This window comes from Schistocerca americana, chromosome X, assembly GCF_021461395.2.
Source record: "Schistocerca americana isolate TAMUIC-IGC-003095 chromosome X, iqSchAmer2.1, whole genome shotgun sequence".
In the NCBI taxonomy this organism is placed as follows: domain Eukaryota; kingdom Metazoa; phylum Arthropoda; class Insecta; order Orthoptera; family Acrididae; genus Schistocerca; species Schistocerca americana.
The window spans coordinates 312,158,560-312,173,483 of NC_060130.1; the positions used below are offsets into that span (position 1 = coordinate 312,158,560).

The 14,924-nt window shown below is 40.2% G+C and overlaps 1 protein-coding gene across 1 annotated transcript in view; it reads left to right on the plus strand.

The window, feature by feature from the left end:
* Positions 1-14,924, plus strand: part of LOC124555987 (ornithine decarboxylase antizyme 1) — a 147,242-nt gene that overhangs the window by 44,277 nt on the left and 88,041 nt on the right. The gene's annotated exons all lie outside the window — the stretch shown is intronic.

Sequence of the window (14,924 nt, forward strand, 5' to 3'; positions counted from 1 at the left end):
GGGTGGTGGTTCGTTGCTCGGCCCACGACGCTAGAGTGGCCGTGTTGGGGCGGCGGCGACGGCTTCCTTCGTGGTAACTAGCGGCGCCCTCATAGGCGATGTGTGTCTTACCAGGCCCCGCTTTGGGGAGGAAGAAGGTTTAGCCACCACCGGTATGCGTGCCACACTGTGTTGCGGTTGTGGAGACGTGACCACTGTAGAAGAACAGATAAAGAAAATAATAGTTGAGTACATTGCTAACCGCTGCTGGTGCAGTGAAAGAAAGAATTCTGACGATCACAAAGTTATAAGCAGAGTGAGTAATTACCTTTTTCGTTCTGGTATTAACACTTCTCGGGCGACTCCACCACACCCTCAAAGAAGTCATCATCATCATCATCATCATGTAATTGGACCAGATCACAGCGCCTTTCCTCTTCCTCTAGTTCAGTGGTCCTTTGTCTGATCCAATCAGGCATGTCATCATCCCCATCAGAATCGGCATCTGGCAGTTGGTCTGTCTCACCTACAATAACAACAACAACAACAACAAACATACATAAACCGAAAAAACAAGTATGGAATAAGAAAATTTCTAATTGCTACTATACAAGAACAAATTAAAATGAAAATTATACTCACGTGGCAATCCTGGCTGTGGACCAACCATAGCAGGCTGGACATCGAGAGTCTGCAATTGTCTAGCCTCCTCCTGTCTCTCCTCGCACTGCAAGATAAAATCCTGGAGTTGTACTATAACAAGGAGACGGAATTAACAAGGCAAATTTAACATAAACACGAAAATTTACAAATTATTTACCCACTTGGTAATCCTGCCTCCAGAACTCTACGCCTCTTGCTGCTACACTCTGAATCGTTGCTGCTGCTACCTCTCTTCATCTTGGGGAGAAAAACAATGTACACACAGAGAAGATGGTACTCACAACAAGGCAGTTAGCAGTGGACTGAGAACAATGGAGATTGGTTGTGGGTTTATATATAGACTGAGGCGACCAATGAGAGAGTTTCATTTCAATGTACAGCCAATGAGAAGCTTTTATAAAACGTCACTATTTCCTGGAAGGGCTTCATGGGACCATCGTCTCTCTTTCCAAATAACAAGAATGCTTTTATGATTAATGGTGTTTTCTGAAGTGTGCACATACATGACGAAGGCTTTTAGCCGTGTAAAGTTTACCATCTCTGAGACGTATATTGAGAGCAGGATACTGTGGTTTCTTTGAAGGGTAACACATGATGCCTCATTAGGACCATCAGGAAGAATGCAATCGGTTTTATTCTGCGCAGTTTTCGTGAACAAGTCCTGATACGCCAAGAATATCCATGCATACAAGCAGAGAGATCACGAAACCTTCTTCAACAACAACAATAGCGACTGTTAACTATTTCTGCTACACTTTACGAATTCTGAGAAGGGATGGGAGTTAAGTTAGTGGAGGTAGCCCAGTTGACCTATTTTACCGCGAAAATTTGAACTTCCCGCCATGATGTCATTGCGACATTGCCAGTTCTATCGCCACCATCTTGGATCCGCCATGTTGAATAAATTTGGCAACAGTGCAACATACGGCCGTGTCCCTGTTGCACTAGTACTAATGCATTGCTTAACTTTAATTAATGCAGACCCATGGAGACAAAGCCCTCCACGAGGCATATAGGAAACCAAGTCAGTTTCCATAATGTCATTATAAGTGAAATAGACGATAAATGTAGCAAAAGGCCTCTCAAATACTTAATAGTAATCCATTCCTTAGAAACACATATGGTTGCAAGTGAATATAAGTTTTACATGCATGTGAAGAACGGAAGTTATGCTCAACTCGAGACTCAGTCAAAAACTACTCCTTGTGCCATAATTTGAACACCAGAAAATGCAGAGATAGTTAATTGCCATCTCACACAAGGTTAGTAGTACCCTTGGATAGCTTGAGACATAAAATCGCGCACTTGAAAGTAACAGCTGTTATCAGTACACAACTGTTCCCTTTCTTTCTACAGTGCTTCATACATAGTGCAGTTATATTTCTTAACAAGTATTATGAGAAGTACTGTTGGTCAATTATTTATTTTGACACAAGGAAATTGCTATATATGTCTACAAAAGGTGTAATGCAAACGTATCACGTTACCCACTGCCATTACTTTTGAAGTCACCCAATGTTACTTACATGAGGATGAAATGGTTCACTAACACAACTAACTTCTATGCAACGTTTAACACTTACACGAGTTTAGTTAGAACCCTACTTTTAAAGCAAAGCCATGACTGTTATTTTGAACTCAGGTTTCGCACACTGGAGCAGCAATTCAATCCCATTTAGGTTCAAAATTGTTGATTATTATCTGGTAGTAAGGAAATGTTACTATAAAACAAAAACTGAAAAAGATAAGCTTACCCTCGTCAGCTTAGAGGCTACACGGCCATAAGCGTAGGAACGTTTACCGTACTAACTGCCTGGTAAACGTCTTTCCATTCTCCTAATAAGAACTATGAACAAAGGTACAGTTGGAAATACATTGCCGGTACGGCGAGCGACGCCACATTGTCGCCCGCGCGCAGAGGTTCGAATGAGCGCCTGCTCCCCCACCACTTCTAACGCCAACCGGCGGCCATCGCTCTGACGTGGTACGGGAACCAGCTGTCCCGTCACGAGCACGCTTCTTGTTTGACCTGCACACGCGGAGTATACTGGAAAAATTATTTCCCTTCATAAAACACTCACTGTACCCAGCTTGGCAAAGAATTATTAAAACATAAAGTTAAAACATAAAATCCTTTATCAAATAAAGGGTTACGCGCTTGTTTAATGGTTAAACTAAGTCCAATGTTAGACTGCTCATAGCTCACCTCAAACCATTCTGCACAATCTACCATATCAATCCTGGCATCCAAGCTAATGCTAATAGCTTTGATTGGATAAAGGAAAATATTTCTAGTTTCTCACGCAACTTGCCTCCGTTGAGTGATTGAATAACCAGAGCTATAATGGACGTATTTTAGAGTAAACACAAGTCTACCAGCAGCACCTGAAAATTAAGTTAACACTTCCCGGCAGATTTGGCCGTCTTATCTGTCACTGTAGCAGAAGTGATTAACGGAGATCAATATTTTACCAATGGCCCCGGCTATGATATGCATTTTCATGGAAATCCTTGTTACATGCGAGAGAGACAATATAATACGCAAGTATAGTCAAATCCTACCCAAGTAAACGGACTCCTAATAGAGATTTCAAACTAAGCAGAAATCGCATATTAAGATACATATACCGCGAAGTTCTACTCGGGATACCATGTAAGTAACATCAATTATCGATCATGTTCAGTAATGCTCCACTCAAATTGGGGCAAGAACCACCATTTATTTTGTAGTTGCAATCGCGGTATGAGGACTTGAGCATCTGAAGGTGACTAAGCGTAACCAGATTTTCAATCTGCATATTTCCAGTCGTATCCTTACGTCACAAAACATAGTTGAAGTGAGTTACGTGCTTTGCATATGTAATGATAACAGAAAACAATCGAGTATTACAAATCAGTATGGATTCAACCATTGCACCAACGAGCTAGATACATTTTCTAACGTTTCTCAGCAGCGTGAATATTGTTTCATCATAAAGACACCGAACAAGCAGCTCGCGCTACAGAGATACGCTCGCTACCGACGCGACACAAGAATCCTGTGACTACAGCACATACCACTAACATCACGCCAAAGCGACTGCACCGAGCCTCGCTTAGCTGCAGCATCCAGAGCCTTTACATAAAGCAGTTAGAAAACTTGGGAATACAGCCAGAATCTTCCTTTGGCACATCGAAATAGCGTATCGATTTTACCAAACACAATTATACTTGTTCTCACAAAATACATTAAAAAGAGAAACACACTTCAAGCTTCTTTTTATGATTTACAACGCCGACTTGCGGTTATCAGACTTCAAGGTTAGTCCATCACTCAGCTTTCGCCGTCTGCGAGAATCTCCGATGCAGCGCAACAATTCATAGGATATTGCAGCTAGGTTGAATAAATCACTGCAAAGGTCAAAGAGTACAGGCACAAAGAAACAAAGCACGTGGAGATACAAGATCACCAATGAATGTATCACCCAGTATTAAAGCAATTGAGAAAACCAAAAATTGTTACGGAGATAGTGTCTTAGCAAACAGGCGGAAGTAATATCGGAGTTTATGACGCACCGTAAGGTACAGGAAGAACAGTTAGGCGCACATTGTTCAATACTGTCACATGAAATATATCGACGTATAAGGAGAAGTAAATGACAGCAGATAAAACTAGAGAAAAGTTATCGCAACAGTCACTGCTCTAGCTACTACTGAAAAGCAAATGTGAAAATGTTTATTGTGCTCAGCTTAAGATTTTGGAGCTCCTCCTGAATGTCTTTGTATTTCATAATGTAGTTGTGTATTTTATCTGACAGTCTCCCCCTCTCTCTGAGCTTGCCTGCCCACTTTGAAGTGTATTTTTATTTTTATTTTATTATGTCATGTACCAAAACGTACAATGCAATTAGAGGATGCTCAAACTGAGCCATGGATAAATAGTAAATATAGGTACTTGATATTATTGTAACTTTGTTCCTTTGAAAATAGCAATTGGCAACATTCCAGATACGAGGACATACCTTTTTATCTAAAAATTATTAATAATTATTTGCTCACACTGAGAGACGTGCACGCGGTGCACTTTAAGCGACGAACACTTTTTGTGCTGAACTCAAGCATGGTGTGCATGCCATGACACATGCTGCGTTAATAATCAAAATACAGTAGCAACACCCAGTAGAACGAGAGATAGGAAAAGATTAGCCGATCAAACTGATAGTAGTTACCCGCACTAGCGCATATTCAGAATCACAGTACGGTGACGCCAGTAGTTCTACTGGATATGCCAAAATAAGGCACCCCGGCTTGCGAAGAACTCCCTTATTGGCCACGCCATTACGCCCTTAGGCAAACTGAAATGCCGAAACGCGTAATCTACCGATTGACGCCAGGTTAGACACCTACTGGTTTCTATGGTAGACCGAGTAAGCTTGGATAGATTCTGACGATACGATTATTTAAGCTACTGACGCGGCACAGTGCCTGTGTGTCCGTTTTGCTGGAATTACCAGTGGCCACCCGCATACTCCAGCAGTTAAGTTTTTGACCCTCCCGCTTTCATTACTTACTCTATTGCCGTGTTGTCAGCCTTATTCTGTATTTATTTCTGCTGTCTCCTGTCGATGAGGAGCTGGGCAAATTAATCGGGACAAATCCCTCCGACAGTACCAAGACTGTCACATTCTTTTCCAGTCACATTATAGCAAAGTATCGCTTCTCTCTTGTTGCAGGGATCTGTCTCGCTTTCTCAGTTCTTGGCGTAAGGCATCAACAGCGTCCCAACAAAAGAAAAACCTTACAAACATGTCGAACGCTTCGCACATCGGTGCCGCATGCTTAACTTTAAGGGATAGAAATACAATTTCGCTGCTTGTTGTTGTCACGAAACTGTGTTCCTGCGTCACTCCACTTGCTACCGCGCACATTGCTGAATGGTGCATTCAGAATTATTCCAATCGAGGGGTCATTTCAAGCGTTATGTCTGTGCCTGTAGCTCTAATAGCCATTGGCATCATTGTATGGATTTTGTATAAATATGGCTACTGTAAATCACGGGAGCCATCACAACAGGTTGTACCAGATCCCAAGCCAGACGGTGAATATCATGAGTAACGTCTGATGAAGCACACTAATTCACAGGCATGGCCCTTCCAATGCGTTAAGCTAGAAAGTTTTGTATAACTGTCCACTCAAGTTCTAAGCAAATTCGTTAAAAGCAGTTTATGGGAAAGTAGTTTTCAGATACCGTGACTAAAAACTAACTATTTGTAATGAAAACGTTTTAAACTTCGTTTCTTCAGTTGCCAGTTGCGCTTATTACAGGCTCATTCTGCATTCGTATCTATCACTTATTGCTAGGTTCCCCCTGTTTGTGAGTCACTTGAGCCTCCATTGATGCGATTCCCACCTGCGAGTGTTACCGTCGCTGGTACTCGATACGCTCATTCCGCCATCTAGCTCTCTGACCATCTCTACTCCGGGTCCATATTACGGCGCCCGGATGGCAACGCACTTCGGCTCAGCTGCAATCCAGCTGGTCGCTGCCACTGCGCCCACCACCGCCTTGGCTCACGTACGCTGTCGGCTAGCGGCTACTGCACTGACTTCAGCGGCTTCGCAACGTGTGTAGAAAAGGACACATTATATTACCAGATACTTCCAATTATGAACGACTCAAGCAACACCAATGGATAATGATACTGTAAATTAAATATACAAACTTTGTACCCCCTGCCCCTATTGCATATTTCATGATCAATTTTTGAAAATGAGAGTTCAACCCTCTAGTAGTTTTAAGACCCCCTTTTTAAACAAAAAAGCACTAAATGTCGGTCGTGTTCCAAGTGCGTCAAAAGAAAAACTTTTTGTGTTTTGAATTATTTGTTAAGAGTGATTAGTGTCAAGCATTGTAACAATCACAGACCCGTAAACGGCTCTCATGGTAGGGGTAAGGAATTGTCCATGGTAACGGGTAAAAGTGGTAAAACATTTGTATCCTATTCTACTTCCATCATTTTAATTCTCAGGCAGTGGCGTGAGCAGTTACATAAACTACTCCACAGTACTTGTGGCTGGCACCCACACTATTACTCTGAGCTAGGGACACCATCACGTTATTGCTGAGTGAGAGCCGCCATCTTTCTGCCACGAACCCACCAATGGGAGGACCGGATGCCATCACGTGATTTACACAAGAGGATCGGTGAGGTAGCGGCCGCAACAGCGGGTCGCTCTCTGGCCTGCCAGCTTCCTGCCCTCTAGACGTGTCCACCTGACCCTCCTATTGAGGGCAAAGTGCTCTTTCCGTTCCATGCGAGGTTCACTCTGTGGCTGTAGCCAGACTCCATGAACATTGTATGTCTTAGTGATAGTTCTTGGGAATAAAACCCATTTTTTCCCTGAATCCTGGCATTTATCATTTCGCTTGTAGGAAAAACACCTTGGATGCCCGCCTGCTACCATCTTGACATGCACAGTACTAATAATTAAAATATATTGCTTTGACTTTTTCCTGTGTTAATATCAATCTCCAAGTACCATATCTCCTCCTTATCCACATGTATTTCCAATGGATTGTTACTAATATTTAGAAAAAAATGGTGAACTAATGTAATATGTTTTCTATCTGTCATGGACATTGAATATTTTTATCAATTTCATATTTATGTTCTGGTCTTTTATTTCTAATTAAAATGTTGGGGTTATTACTATCATGATCAAACTGAATCCCGATTTATTTCTGTCATAAATTAAATGCTGCTTATTCTAATTGTAGAACTTTCTTGTTTGCTCCTTTGTAACGTTAGTCTACATTTTTTAAAAATCTATTTGTAGATGCTGGTGCAATAGCTGCCAAATGAATATTTTATACTGCATTTTGGCACATTCATGAAATTTAAGGTATCTTCATGCAACTCACTGTTTATTTCAAGATTAAATGTTAACCTAAATAACATTATCTTCTCTGAATAGATCATCACACGCATGAATATTTAAATTATCTACTTCATACATGTAACCAAAATTATTTAAATACCTTATTGTTTTACTTTAATCATCTTAAACTATTATTTTCACCACTAACAACAGCAGTACTATCTTCCTCTATATATATTTAAAATAGAATAAGAAGTAGCTCAAATGTATAATACAAATTAATAATACTAAACAAAAAATATTTTCTGAGAAAAATGTTTTCCTATTAAATAGACTCATTCATTGACATCATCAGCAATAAACTTAACATATAATGATAAACAACTGTTAGTGTTCATTACTGAGAAAAGAATCCTTGGTTTAAGGCTAAAGATATAGCAGAGATCCTAGAATGTAAATATACCACAGATGTTATTATAAAATATTGAAATGAGAAAGATAACAGTGAATTTAAGAATTTTACAGAGATCATAAATGCTGAGCTTAGGAATATTGATGTAAAAACTGTATTTATTAATTAATCTGGATTATAGTCTCCTATTTTATCATCCAAAAAAGAAGAAGCAAAAAAATTTAAAAACTAGGTATCAAAAGATGTTTTACTATGAAAATCGACAGATGTTACAAAAATAAAAAGAACAACTTACATTCGAATTTGAAAATAAACTAAAAATAAAAGAAGAGAGAAAAGAAAAACTTGTTATAGAGCTTGGAGACGAAAAATAAGATTAAAAATTAAGAATGATAAGCTACAAAATACCAAAAACGGAGTTGAAGACATAAGCTCTATAGTTACAAGTGACTTAGTTCAAAAAAGATTGTTTCTTTAAAGTTGGTGATACAACTAAGAAATTAATTAAATTAATATTATCTACATACAATACTGGGGAGCATCCTGATAATAAATTTCATTGTGTAAATATCAAAAATGTATCAACTATAAATTAAACTATAAACTGTAAAGTACAAAGTAAACCTGCTTTTAAATCATTTAGAACAGATCAAGGTAAAGTGCTATACAATATGAAATCTGATGACATTAAATATTTTTTAGATTACTATGTGGATAATGAAAATAATTTACTGCTACAGAAATAAGGATAAAACAAAAAATTAGTTATATGACAACTGTGTAACATCAGCACTATGTATATTAAATCTGTTATAATCACTCAAGATATTACAACTAAACTTACTAATGGGATAACTGATAAAATTGTAGTACATAAGCTCAGTGAAGAAGAAATAAAATAAGTAATACAAGTGTTTTACTCAGTACGAGGTGCATTCAAGTTCTAAGGCCTCCGATTTTTTTTCTAGTTAGCTACTCACCCGAAATCTATGAAACTGGCGTTACTTCTCGACGTAATCGCCCTGCAGACGTACACATTTTTCACAACGCTGACGCCATGATTCCATGGCAGCGGCGAAGGCTTCTTAACGAGTCTGTTTTGACCACTGGAAAATCGCTGAGGCAATAGCAGCACGGCTGGGGAATGTGCGGCTACGGAGAGCGTCTTTCATTGTTGGAAAAAGCCAAAAGTCACTAGGAGCCAGGTCGGGTGAGTAGGGAACATGAGGAATCACTTCAAAGTTGTTATTACGAAGAAACTGTTGCGTAACGTTAGCTCGATGTGCGGGTGCGTTGTGTTGGTGAAACAGCACACGCGCATCCCTTCCCGGACGTTTTTGTTGCAGTGCAGGACGGAATTTGTTCTTCAAAACATTTTCGTAGGATGCACTTGTTACCGTAGTGCCCTTTGGAATGCAATGGGTAAGGATTATGTCCTCGCTATCCCAGAACGTGGGCACCATCAGTTTTTCAGCACTGGCGGTTACCCGAAATTTTTTTGGTGGCGGTGAATCTGTGTGCTTCCATTGAGCTGACTGGCGCTTTGTTTCTGGATTGAAAAATTGCATTCACGTCTCATCCATTGTCACAACCGACGAAAAGAAAGTCCTATTCATGCTGTCGTTGCGCGTCAACATTGCTTGGCAACATGCCACACGGACAGCCGTGTGGTCGTCCGTCAGCATTCGTGGCTCCCACCTGGATGACACTTTTCGCATTTTCAGGTCGTCATGCAAGATTGTGTGCACAGAACCCACAGAAATGCCAACTCTGGAGGTGATCTGTTCAACAGTCATTCGGCGATGCCCCAAAACAATTCTCTCTCCACTTTCTCTATCATGTCGTCAGACCGGCTTGTGCGGGCCCGAGGTTGTTTCGGTTTGTTGTCACTCGATGTTCTGCCTTCATTAAACTGTCACACACACGAACGCACTTTCGACACATCCATAACTCCATCACCACATGTCTCCTTCAATTGGTTTCACACCACACAAATTCAGAAAACGAATGATTGCACGCTGTTCAAGTAAGGAAAACGTCTCCATTTTAACTATTTAAAAGAGTTCTCATTCTCGCCGCTGGCGGTAAAATTCCATCTGCCATATGGTGCTGCCATCTCTGGGACGTATTGACAATGAACGCGGCCTCATTTTAAAACAATGTGCATGTTTCTATCTCTTTCCAGTCCAGAGAAAATAAATCGGAGGCCTTAGAACTTGAATGCACCTCGTATGATAAAGCTTGAAATGTGAAAATATTCGAAAAATAATGGAAATACTCAAAAATGGTGAAAATGTAATGAAAATTAATGAAAAACCTTTGCTTTTATTCGATAACCTCCAACTGAAAACCTTTTGTTGTGATTTTCTCGTGTTTTGAAGAAACATGGGAAAATATGTATTTTGTCGTAATTTTGGTTACTGTCCATGACATTTATTTGAAATTTCATGATATTTTTTCATTTTCTAGAAAACTGAACCAGAAAATACAAACTACATGAACTATACTTACAGCTTTCAATCCTCTCTGAGAGACCATGGTGGTTTCTAACTTTTTGTAAAGATTTAAGGTGAAGGAGCACTTAGACACATGTAGTTCCCCAGTATTATCGGGAAACAGTAGAGGCTGAAATTGGTGTTACGCTTCCTCAAGATGTAATAGTGCCAACTGCACCATTCTATAATAGCCGCATTGATTGTGTGGAGAAGAAGGACAGATCGATACATTTAGTCTTACATTCGTGACAGATTAACAACACTATGAAGCCAGAGACAGACCGACAAGAGATGGAGAGGAGTTCCTCCTGCGCTTTCATAGTGTAAAAGTGCCTACTTCAGTAGATCTCAGTGCTAGCAATAGGCAGATCGAGATTCATCTGGAGTAATGAAATAACATGCCATTTCTCTGTTTTGTTCGCTGTTATCACTCCCACAAACTGCTGTTCGGTTTTTATAAAAGGGTCTAGACATTTATAAGAGGAAGATTTTAAAAGTAAGATAACTGTTTGTGTAGATGACGTTCTTATCGATGAAAAGGCATGGGAAGCACACAATGAAACTTAATACAATTGCTTGACGTTTTCGGAAAGGATGGGAAAAAGGCATTGCAAAATTCGATTTCGTTTGTTCTGAGTAGAAAATTTTGGAACACATCACCAATAACTTTTTATAAGGAGAGCATAGTGAACGATATAAAGAGTTGGAAGTCATACTGACTCACCGGCAAGAACACTGTATGTGAATAGAATGAAGAGGTGCAATGCCAGTTTGAATTAATAAAAAGGAGTCTCTTAGAGGCAACCATTCTGTCTCACCAGGATTGTTGTCAGGATTACTGCCTTAACACTAACAGTGCACAAGTTGGTCTTGGTGTGTATATGTTTCAAGATGGGGTGCAGAATGGTTGGGATGCACAAACGACAATTGCTTTTGCAAGTAGAATGTTGAACAAAGTCGAAAGGTACTAGAGGCAGTAGCGATTATTTTGGCATATGCTAGTTTCCATTGTTTTCTCTTTGGAAGAGCTATGAATGTTGGAGAAATTGTCGCATGGACATATGAGGCATTGGATCTTACTGTTACAAGAATTCCAATTCACTATATATTGCATTCCAGGAAAGGAACAATTTGTGGCCAGCACTCTGTCATGTGTTCAGCCAGGACTCACTCAAAAGAGAAACTGGAACTTCAGAGATGTTTGTATCAACGTTGTGCAATTCAAACGAGTCCTCTTCGAAAACTTTGTTGGAATGATACTTAGGAATATAGCTAGGGAACAAGAGAAAGCTCCTGTACTGATGAAAGTGAAGGAGAAGTGTTATAACCATCACCAGGCCACTATCAGGAATCTCCATAAGGTAAAGAATGATATCCTGTTCCGTAGGAGCGACTTAGGTATTGGCAACTGGATGCATTGTATCCTAGAAGGGCTGGTTAACAAACTCATTCGGTATGTACACCTGACCCATGTGCATTACAGACCTAGAAAGTGTTTTAAAGAGTTGAAGGAATCAGTGTCCTTTCGGAACATCTAGAGTTCAGATTGTGTTGGTGTCATATAAGATTTTCAGTTGGTTAACTCTTCAACAGTATCACATAGGCCCAAACTATTTCCTATTGCACCTAACAGGCTGAGAGAACAAGACATGGTAGACCTTTCCGGAGCAGTAGCAGATACGCCAAATGGATTTCGGTGTGTTTTAGTGTCCACAGAACTAACTTCTAATTGTGTGACGTTCACTCCTTCAAGATTTGGAACAGCACAATCAACTGCATAGGCGTTTGTGAGCAAATTTCTAACGAAGGTAGACAGTGTAAACGGTTATTTCAGACAATGGGTGTCTGTTTCAATTTCGAAAGTGGAAACGTATGCTCAGGCAAAGAGGGAGTTACTACTCAAGTTCGAACCTGCCTGAGAGAACAATAAATTATGCCACACATACTGTTACAAATAACATAGGAAGTGGGATCTTTATCCTCAGGACTTTCAGGCCACTGTGAATAACTTGCCTCCCAAAACTACAGGAATGGCTCCAGTCGCTGTACTCCCCAACAGTTATACTTAGGGAGGAAATGACGTTTGTGCTCAGAAACAAAGACACCAAGATACTGTAAGACTGGCACTCGATATGTTACATACTCAAGCAAAGAAAATAAAGGAAAAACATGCAGGAAGATAAGGAAGTTTAATTTAACTCTTGGACAGAATGCACTACTTAAAAGAAATTATCTTTGAAGGAAACAGCAGTTTATTTCTAGCAAATTCTTTATTGTTTATGCAGTATCTTTCAGAGCAAAAAGATTTGTTCGCCTGAAGTTTGTCAAGGTTGAGATCTTCAGAGCCAGACGCTCTAAAGATGTATAACTTGTCAATAAGTTAAAGAGTTTTGGGGAATAAGGTGAAGGATTGAAGGGAGAGATGAGTGGTTACCGACCTGTCAACAGTATCAAGATCTTCTGTGTGTATCTGACGTCCTCCAGCAAATTGTTCATAGTTAACCTATACTGTGATTGTTGATGTTAGCAAAATTATGATTGTTATAGTGGGCTATATGTGAGGGATGCAGCTTGCCAACACCATTCGAGGTACCAGGAAAGCACTAAGGGTAATTATGCTGACAGATAGTCCCATCAGAGATATGGAGGGACTGTTGAGAATGGGATCTGCTGGAGGAGCAAGTAATATTTCCTTTTGTAACCATGTTCCACATCGTGTCAGCATAGCATGAGAGATTTACAACTGGCATCACTTGAGCTGAATCCCAGTTGCGGCAGTTGATGGTGTGGGAGACACTGGCTTGATGAACATGCGGTCCATCCAGACATGCTCAACAGATAATAACTTTGAAGAGGGCACAGCTATTCCAGTAGCAGACACTGGTGTGAGGAAGGCGAGGTCTGTCCAGCCTTGCTGGGCAGGTGACGACTTTGAGGAGGGTGTCAGCTGACACAGGCACTGGCAGTATGTGCCCAAGTGAACACATCCTACCAACAGCCTCACTCACTGTTAGCCACTGTACACCTTGGAGCGTCCCAGGCGAGCTGCTTTATTGTCACCACCATGGAATAGGCTACCTCAGGACCAGTTTGACCACCAATCTTCAGAAGAACTAACCGACTACACGCCTTTGTTGTCTCGCCGCAAAAGCGACAGTCATCACTCAATGGATGTTGGTTATCAGCAGTCTATTAGAGCCATCTCACTTGACCAATAAGGGCAGGATGATAGTCCTAGCTAAAAATGTTTCTTGTAATTCATCTTGTCTGAGTTGGGAGGAGTGAGGATTATGTAACTTGTCTCTGAATGAACAGCTAGGGAATTGCAGAACATCACTGCTACAACGCGACAACATGGACATTTAGTAGTCACAGACATTTTCACATTTCTTCGAACTTACAGCAAGTAAGGATGTATATCATTACGTACTGGCAGAACTAATGTAGACTTAAGTGTGGGTAACTGAGAGTGTAGACAGTATAAAAATAAGTTCAAAATGAATATGTGCAGATTAACACAGCCAAGATACTATACAACTATATGTCAGGTCGCATAATAAAACGTCTATTACCAAGTACCAAGCTTAATCAAGAGAGAACAAGTGACAGAGAACGGTACACACATGTTTAAATTAAACTGACTCCTAAGATGAGAAAGAAGATAGATAAAGTGAACGACACGCATATAAAGCGATAAAGAACACAGAGTGAGAGACAACACAACTCATAGCAAGTCGTTAAAGACAATATTCTTGAAAAGTATACCACAATACAAGCAGTAACAACAATAGTAAACAGACACATTGAATAAGCATTACAAAATCACAAGTGCCCCATCGGCATTTCGGGCAGTACACTGAGCTTTACTAGTCTTGAACTATGCAGTTGCATACACTGAACAATCTCACTTCGAGCATTGATAGGCTGAACATGATGCACGATTCGCAACATTAACATTTGGTTCAACTGACAACGTCATGCAATGTGGTTCACTCAAACAGACTTGTCAAGAATGCAGTTGGGTTGATGAGAATAGACTGCACCTTCGATCGATTTAATGTATTCTCTATTATATGGAAATGGGTTGTTTTTTGTGCCCCTATTCTCGAACAGATATGGTTGGAGTTATAAAATTTTCTGCAGCACTGCTAATGGTGAGCTGTAGCCACATCGACAAACTGGGTAGACCCAACAACCAATGTACATCTTTTATCCCTCAAGTGTTGGTGAACAGTTAGACGTTTGAACACTTGGTAGTCAATGAGCGCTGTATGAATGACTACTTACCTCAGGACTACCAATAAGGATATGCCATACTTGGAACAGTGCCATCATTAGAAGTGTAACTCACCTGAACAATATATAATCTCGTGTGAATTGAATAGCTAGTGTAGTTCTTCTGGTAAGGGGCAATCTGTAACAGCTAAGGGCTGTGGTGTGTCTGTCATGTGTATATGATCTGTGAGGACTGTTGTTACTGCTAGTGTTGTGGGATACGTTTCAATCACATTGTCTTT